Below are 9,646 nucleotides of genomic sequence, written 5' to 3'. Positions count from 1 at the left end.
CAAAATTTGTTTGAATGAACAATGAATTATGAAGGTGTATACCTTGATGAAGAGATAAGAATCATAACAATCGTCAACATGATCAATTAACTCAAACTTTAATCATTATAATTTGATTTGATATATTCTGCAAAGATTTCAAGTGTAATATAAATATTTAGAGATAAACGACAAGGTAACCATTGTAACACCTGTATTACATGACATTTTTTATTGATTGGGCGTCAAAGGTTTCAAGTGGGTTACACACCTCTGTTTAAGCAAGAAGAATACATCATAAGATATCATTTCAGTACAACGAAACTATGTTTCCCCATGTTTATTTTCAACCAAAATAAATCAAATGGGCATGAGACAAAAAACTATGTGCATAATTTCCTTCTTTTCTAAAATAGATAAGCAGTTGAAATGCATAACAATTACGCCTACACATGAGTGCCTTTTCTGCCCTAATCATCGAACATTGTTGAGTACCTAAGTGCACTAAAAATCACATCAATGTAAAAAAAAGTCTTCTAAATGTATGTAAGGTAGCTGTTACACATCGAATATCATACATAGAAAGGTTTACCAGTCTGGATTTGACAAACCAAGGATTATAACTGTGGGTAAGGATTCATATGCATATCAATGGATCCTTACAGACAAAGGGATGTAACTCTGCACTATGAATAACAGCACACTATAGACCCGAGAATCAGAATTTCAGAACTACATCCTGCCCCTTCATCAGGTGAATATTGATGAACAGCCAAGAAGTACTCTGAAACGCTGTTACCAAAAATAAAACAAGTTGTTATCCATAAAAAAAGTGCCATGTATTCATGTTCTTTCAACTTCTAATTGCCTATCAAAGATATTTCGAAGACATTGATTCTCCTTTCTTTGACGATAAATCGCAAAGAACAATGAAGAACAAAGCATGGTTTATTTCACGATAAAACATTGTTCCATCATATCATCATTTGTGGACAGTTGATAATGCGCTCACATCTTGATGACGTCATATATTGGACGATGTTATTTTTTTTAGGGAAATGCCTAGTAAGTTACTCCCTATAGATGTACCCTGGCTACAAAGATAAACACAGTGGGCGAATGATCGCATCCAAAAGTGGGAGAGATATGACAATCGGCATTAAGAGAAAGGGTACAGATAAGCGACGTGAGGATTGTGAAAATATGTGAGAAATACAAAACTTAACCCATCTGTTCGGAAAATGGACTTGTTCAACATTTCAGAGGTCGGATTCTATTTAGGGAGTCATTATTATTAAAATCTGGGAAAATATTTTTGAAGGTTGTACATTTTATCAACATCCTCAAAGAAACTGTATGTTACATTGATATTGCATATAAGAAATCAAGAACGTGTGGTCGTTGTTAATCGTACAATAAAACACTGCAGGGAGAATAAACCACTAGGGCTGCACCCCTCATGGTTTATTCTCCCTGCAGTGTTTTATAGTATGATAAAACAACTCCCACTCCCACAAACTCAATCATCCCCATACAAAGTTTAGCAGCACCTGTCAATTGCAAGAGCTACGGCCTCTGGGCACTGCTGCTATTTACCTATCATGGGAAAACCCCTAGTGTTTGCAAATGAGGGCCAACTCTCAAGGCCAAGCTGAGCATGTATACTGAAGCATGTTCATTACAATGGTGGTCAGATTTGTTCATCTCTTTTATCAGGGTAAGCAACACTCTATCACTAGTTTCACATCATAAAGGACCAGATAGGACAAGGTGGAGCTGTTAAAATATCATTTTTTATCCCAACATACAAACCTCACCGGTATGGTGCATACCAATACAAAATCATAATCAGGGTGATTTAGACAAATGATCATAGGATTCTGACACATGAAAGGGGTGCAACTCTGCACTGGCTTACACTATTTGGCCTCCCATGCCCCATATGGACTGGAACATGGTGTCCAGCTGCCTCATGTTATCAGGTTCAGCATCACCTGACCCGTGAAGATCCGGGGTGGAATAGGTCTTCAGCAACTTAAATGGCGACTATGCTTGTCATAAGAGGCGACTAATGGGATAGGTGGTCAGGCTTGCTGACTTGGCTGATGCATGTCATCGTGTTCTTATTGCATGGATCGATGCTCATGATGTCAATCACTCGTTTGTCTGGTCCAGACTCAATTACAGACCACCGTCATATAACTGGAATACTGCTCATTTAACAAAGAGCTACAAGGCTTTGTAGAACATTGTGAATTCAATGGACAGAGAAAAGAACTTACTAAAAGTTCTTGAGAAAAAGTAATCAAGTACATCCAAGATTGTTTGCTAGAACCATACCAGTGAAGTAACACAGTCCTACAATGGAAACAGTCTCCAAATACTACAAGGAAGTGAGCGAGAATGATTTTAAGTCACTTTAAGCAACCCATACTTGCAGTAAAAGGCGACTATGCTTGTCGTAAAAGGCGACTAACGGGATCGGGTGGTCAGGCTCATTGACTTGGTTGATACATGTCATCGATTCCAATTGCGTGGATCGATGCTCCTGATGTCAATCACTGGATTGTCTGGTCCAGACTCGATTATTTTACAGACCACCTTCATATAGCTGGAATATTGCTGAGTGCGGTGTTAAACAACATTAAACAAACAAACAAACAAACAAACAATATTCAAGTAATATCAACTTAGGGGACACCAGAAATGGGCTTCACACATTGCATCCGTATGGGGAATGGAACCTAGGTCTTTGGCATGCTTAAATCACCAGGCTAACGCCGCCCCCATTACATGGAAAGGCTATTAATATGATTATTATTATTATTAACTAAATAATTCTCTTATTAATATCCATTTGTTTGCTTTTTACCCTTATTTCAGGAGCTGTTTGGGAGAGACGAACCTCAAATCAAACCTGATCTTATCTCCACGAGGGAAGGGCATTAACTGGCAATTTAAGTCCAGTTTCCACCCTTGCCGAACCAGGCTGGAATTCCGAAATGACATTTTGGCTGGACTAAAGAGTCTATGCATAGTCCAATCAAAATCGTGCAATGAACTAGCCATCCGGTTCATAAACAACATGGATTTTAACGTGCAGATTTCAGTCGATTTGCAAAGCATGTGTACCGTCAACTGGGCATCGACAGATATTTTGCAAATCTATTTATGTTTTTAATCAAGGTGCTCGCCTAATTTGATGCACTTCGAGAAGTTTTATCACCTGTTTTATCACAATATAGATCTTGATTATCGATCAGATCGTCTTGACTGGGCGCTGCCATTTTGTTTGAAGCAAATGCAAGTGATATGAGAAGTGGAATCTGTAGGACACTGTGAAGGGACATAACTAGTACAAGCCAGGGGTGGCGCTACAATCAAGCCACGAAATTCCAGTTAACACCCTTGACTCAGGAAGACGGCAAAGGAAAGTCACTTGACCTCCATCAATGATTAAAAAATTTCAAAATGTCTTGGCCGACTTATTGACTTCTTTCATATTTCTGTAGTAATAACCAGTGAATGTATCACAACATATTCTCATAGTCAGTTGGCCACCAGTGGAAAAGAGGCTTAGTTTACATTTTCGTTCCCACATTTTCCTATATACTTTAAACCTTTTCTATTGCATAGAGGAGGTATCGGTACACAATTTCCATTGGGTAGTAAGCTTGCAAGTGTGTGCAGGAATTTTCAGGGGGTCAAAATTGCATAAATTGAAGGAAAAATGCATAATTTTTTTAAACTATCCAAATTATGTCTTTGATTACAGGTAATATGTTTGGTTATCTGAATTTGGTAAACATTTTGTTTCATTTAACTGTTATTCTAATTCTGAGTGGAAACATTGGTAAAAATCATGTTTTTTTACTTCATTTTCAAATCTTGTGAGTAGGTAAAACACTAATTCCATTGAATTGTGACAATAAAACCACTACAACTGGGTATCAAAATCTGCCTTAACCATTGTACTATCCTATACAAAAAACAAAATGAAAATATATTACATAGGGGCTGAGATATTGTATACAATGTTACCCCACCCCCAAAAAACTAATTTTGACGAAAATTGCTTATTGAGATATGGTGGCAGATGATGCTGCTGTAGTGGATGAGTGGGATAATTGCAACAATGCTTAAAAAAACCCACCAAAATAGTAAACTCATAAAGAAAAATGATGTTTCAAGTTTTTCTGTGAGCATTTATGGTGGCCATCTTGGCATTTTTCCTTCAATTTATGCAATTTTGACCCCCTGAAAATTCCTGCACACGCCTGCAAGCTTACTACCCAATGAGAATTGTGTACAGATACCTCCTTTATGCAATAGAAAAGGTTTAAGGTATACAGGAAAATGTGGGAACGAAAATCTTGTTTTTCACCCCTGGCCAACTATCATTGAAGAAACTAAGTTTACTGATGACTAACAATGCTGTCAATCAACTAAACATCTCCCTGATTGCAGAATGTAAATGTCATCAGCAAGATATTTATATCATTAGTAGTACGCACAGAATTTCACACTGCCTACTTTTGTAGCTGTTCATACAAACAAACTAACTTTTTTCCATCAGTATACATCTAATAAACTATGCCTAAACATCAATCACAAGTGTACCAGCCTCAGAAAGCAGTCTTAGCACTAAGAGTATAATAACTTAGAAACTGGCCCACTGATTTGGACCCAGGATTTTATCCCCAAAATATAGTCCCTGAATTTCTTTTTTTGAACAGTCTGAAGCATAATTGGGTTTTATCAAGCATTTAAATGCTTGAAAAAAAACAATTTTGCTTCAGACTTTTCAAAAAAAGAAATTGCTTGTCACAAAAACTACATTGTTGAAAAGTATTCAGAATTCAGGCTCATAGTTTTAGATAAAATAGTTTTATAGCTGTAGTTTTAAAAATATCTATCCTGATACAAAATCTCGTCTTCCACACACCCCCACCCTCCCACCCCAAAGATCCAATTGTCGGCCCCTCATGTGCCTTAACACAGACTTACAACTGCCGGAGCAGTAAGATACTTTTGCGGAACTGGACACTGGGCCTCAACAACACATACATCTGGATTTGTAATTAAACATATTTCTAAATCCTACTATTATCTAGCTTGAGAAATATATATAAAGCAGCATATGGTTTTACCGTTGAGATATTCTCCTAACAAGCAATACATGACAGCTCATTGGACAGCAGTGTAAAAGAAAATATTAATTTGTTTTTCAATAATCACAAACTGAATGAAAATAAGCACTAATTTGTATTTAAGTAGTGCTACTTAACATTAGTACTGATCTCTACAATTGACATGCTGTTAACATTTGCTTTGAGAAAAAAGAGCTTCATCAAATGACGCTATTCCATTCAATTTAAAGTTGACAAGTAAAATAGACTTTGCAGTGGTTGTTATGTCATGCATGACTGCCTGTCAATCAACAAAATCTCAATAATCTCACTCCACCTTTAAACTGAAGTCGATGAACAGGAAGACTGTTAAACAAATACAGCTATACTTCAGTAGCTCCACACAGAGTCGTTACAAAGCTCCGCACAGAGTCTCTACAAAGGGAATTCAATCACAAAGACCCTGCGAAAACTCTCATGGCCTAATTCAAGCTAAATTACATCATCAGATTCACTAATACTCGTAATTCAAATATGTCTTGGGAAATCAAGCCATCTGAAAACCCTGTTCACACAAAGCCTACGGCTATGGTACCAGTTGAGACAGAGATACAGCAAAATCAACCTTCATACAATTGCAAAAAGCTAATTCAAATTTTGACCTCATGTAAATTTTAATTACGTTCAAAGAAGAACATAGAGAAGTTGGAGCGATAATCAAGACGATTTCGTTAACTACGCTGCTTCAGCGACACAAGGGACAGACAATTATTCCCATTGCTGAAACAAGATGAGAACTTTGACAGAATTTTTCTTTTGAAATCGGTAAACTTCTTTCTGACTCACATCATTTGCATACAGCATGAAATTGATGAATTGTTTAATTAAAATTCATCTTGATAATTCTTTAAGTGAGAAGGAAGCAGCTGGAACGTAAATGAAGCCGGTTTTGTTCCCAAGCCCACTGCGGCCACAGCACAGATGGTCATCTTTGACCTTCAGATCACAGAAATATTCAATACCATTAAATCTATTAATTTTATTAGTTTTTAAATTGGATTAATTTCGGCCCATATGTTCATGTAAATGGTGAAACCTCTGAACTGGTTCAATATACATGTAGTCTGAAGAAAATGAAGGCAGATTATCAACATTTTTTAATCAAATTTTTTTTTTGACTTCAATTTATAATAATTTGGTTTTGAATTACTCAGAAAAAAAGTTTCAAAACAAAGTGCTTCTAATGTGAAAACATTTTGACTAAGTATTTCACACCTCATTTTGATTTAACCGTTATCATAAATGCTTCTTGTTTTACGATGAATGCCTAAAACTATGGACAGTATCATATATTAATGAATTATTGGGTGAAAGTGTCAGGTCCCTTCATAGATGTGTAGATCAGTGTTCATTATAGAGCGTGTCTTTGCATCTTTCTGCATCATTTTCAGTTAGGATGCAAGAATAATCACCTACTCGCACAGAAGGGTCAACACTTCCAAAATGCAAGAATTACAAAACATAAACATGTGATAAACATAATATACACTTAAAACATTTGTCAACATGCGCCACTTGTCTGTCTGTTTACATCGGAAATAAACAGTGAGCATACGAAGCAAGCTCCTTCCGATTGCATACAACCTCCTTCCGACTGTACACAGTCTCACAGACGAGAGGCCAGTAAACGCTCTATCACTGTGAAGAGCTTTATTGCACATCTTCCAAGTAGATATGGCGATCGCATTACCTGGCATGTGAAACAAGCTGCTTGATTGGCTCTTGTAGCTTATAAAGGTTTCTTGTGATTGGCCAATACTACCATGAGCCATTATTGGAATGCATATTATAGGAATACAGACAACTTAACAGGGTGGCAAGCATCTTTTACAAAACTGCAAAGTTTGGTATTTTGTTTCCAAAACATAGAATGGTGAAAGATGGTGCATATTCAACAATGGCAGTTAAATCCATGAAAAGAGTTGCCTTTGTTTAATTTTGAGAAATTACCAAATGAGTTAAATAATGTTTCTACTGTTTTATTTCAATAATACATACCGTATTCGATGTAATAAGCGCCCAGGCGCTCTCAAAGTTAGAAATAGGGGGCTCTTATTAGAATAATATTTTGGTGGAGAAAAAAAACAGTTGAAAGATAAATTTCGTGGTTTATGGTATATTTTTCCAGAATTTAATTGCCCATAATTAAGGGTGCATATAACACACGAGTGTGTATTATACGCGAATATATAAGTCTTGTGTACATTGATCAATCAGAAGGGGTGCTAATTGGGATTGTTCACCAGACAATGTCTCAGCAAATATCGCTGTGGACGCTTATTACGTTGAATACGGTAAGTATTATGTTTGCCTGTGTCAGTGGGGTCCGTATTCTCAAACCCATGAAGCCACTACGGATCTGACACTGTGGTGCACACATATGCTAAAATATAGTCCCTGAAATAAAGCTAGGGATAACTAAACAGATTTCTATAAAGCAACTCTCAAGTGTTAGAACCCTCAAGCCTCTTAATTTCAGGAGCTAGAGAGCTGAAAAGGGGATGAGTATTTTGGATGCTGGAGCTGAAGGGGATGCAAGTGGAATAGGGATGAACGTTTTATATCTCAAACATATGCCGCCGGTGTGTAAGAGAGACAAGAGCACTCCTGGTCGTCACTGTGGTAACAGGAAGCCTGGTATATCCAACACAAGCACCTTGCCTGAGGGAGAGCTTAGAAAGGTACTAACAGTGACAGTCACATGCATTGGGTACCTGTGAAGATCTGGCTTAGAATAGGTTTTCAGCAGCCCATGCTTGCCTTAAAAGGCGACTAACGAGGTAGGGTGGTCAGACTCGCTGACTTGATTGATGCATTTTATCTGTCTCAGTGCATGGATCGATGCACATGATGTCAATCGCTGGATTGTTTGGTCCAGACTCAATTATTACTGTTATATAGCTGGAATATTGTTGTGTGCGGTGTTAAACAACAAACAAACAAACACATGCATTAGGATGAGATAATTTCATGGCAATTCCACGGCCCACAGTCCCACACGTTAATGCTCCACGGCAGATGGTGCCCTTCCAACAGAAACATATTCATTATTTTGACTGATTTCATCAATTGATACATATTTTAGTCCACTAGATAAATGTTAGCAATAATTAAGAAGGACCAGATATGTAAAAGTTGAGCTGGTCCAACTGTATTGTGAAACAAAAGGAAAGGAAAGGAAGTTAGTGTTATAGTATTTAATAAAATGGAGTCAAATTAATAAAACTGTTGTTTTGCTGATATCAAGCATCATAGGAGTGATTCTGCTGTAGCACTGATCCTGTTTGCTACCTTAGATAAAAAACAACATATGTCAAAATCTGATGGTTGATATCCCCCACCTACCAATAGAAACTGTAAAAATCATCTTTTATCATTATAGTTTGGTCTTACTGAAACAAAAGACAGATAAATACTACACAACTATAGAGAGAAATATTAAAAATTTGTTTTATCTATAGATGAATCATTTTGGTAAATCATTGAACGATATAAATATCCCAATAAACAGTTAAGTAGTATATATCGATCATCATATCTTCATCTAGTTGTGTCTGTCCAGTATATATCTTTTCCTACTGAAGCTTTTATCATTTTTTAAAAATCCTCAACATGCTTTGTAAAACAAACAGCATATGCTACACGACAGCTTTGACCATTCTCATGGAACATGGAAAATGATTTTTTTTGTCTTTTGAGTTATTATTTCATCACAGTAATGGGTTGAATAAATATTACAAAAACATTATAAATCATTTGTATGAGTGACTTTCACATTTTCATAATGAAAACTGCAAATTATGACAGATGGTACATACCCATGAATGTGTCAAATATGTTTAATATTAATCAAAAGTAGACTCAAGGGGAACAGTATTTTTACATTAACTGAAAAATTTGTTAAAACAGTAAAAAAAAATCAATTCCATAACAACTGAAGAATACACTACAATAACACACAATCAATATCCTAATATCTGAAGAATAAAGCATGTTATTTATGTCAATTATTCAACATTTACAATACTAACATATTGACTTATCTCATAGGAAAGCTGGCCCCGGATTATTTCGCTCATAAAACATGTCACTCATGTTAATTTCCGATTTATGAGTCTCTATGTGTGTTTAATTGATTCCCAGGACAACGTACGTTGCGTGTAATTTACCTGCGAATTATTGTCACACACACACCAGACAACACTACAACAATGAAGTCAACTTGCCAATCTCAATCAGGTGGCACAAAGAAGGAATGCAATTAATTGCCAAACAAAGGCGTGTGAATCGCTGCATGAAAGCTACTCTTTTCTTGATATAAACCGATACTCCATTGGACGATGATATTTCACGAATTGAATAAGAGGTACTTGGGGGTCTGCTAAGAGGCTATTGATTGGCTGGGAGAACCCAGATGTATTTTGTTGACCCCTCTTGGAGGAACAAAAACTTTCATAGATTAGCGCTATTTTGTCCTA

Source organism: Haliotis cracherodii, unplaced genomic scaffold (assembly GCF_022045235.1).
Source record: "Haliotis cracherodii isolate W230 unplaced genomic scaffold, xgHalCrac1.p SCAF_10, whole genome shotgun sequence".
NCBI lineage: Eukaryota > Metazoa > Mollusca > Gastropoda > Lepetellida > Haliotidae > Haliotis > Haliotis cracherodii.
The sequence above is the reverse complement of the archived record's forward strand: the minus strand, read 5'-3'. Positions refer to the sequence as shown.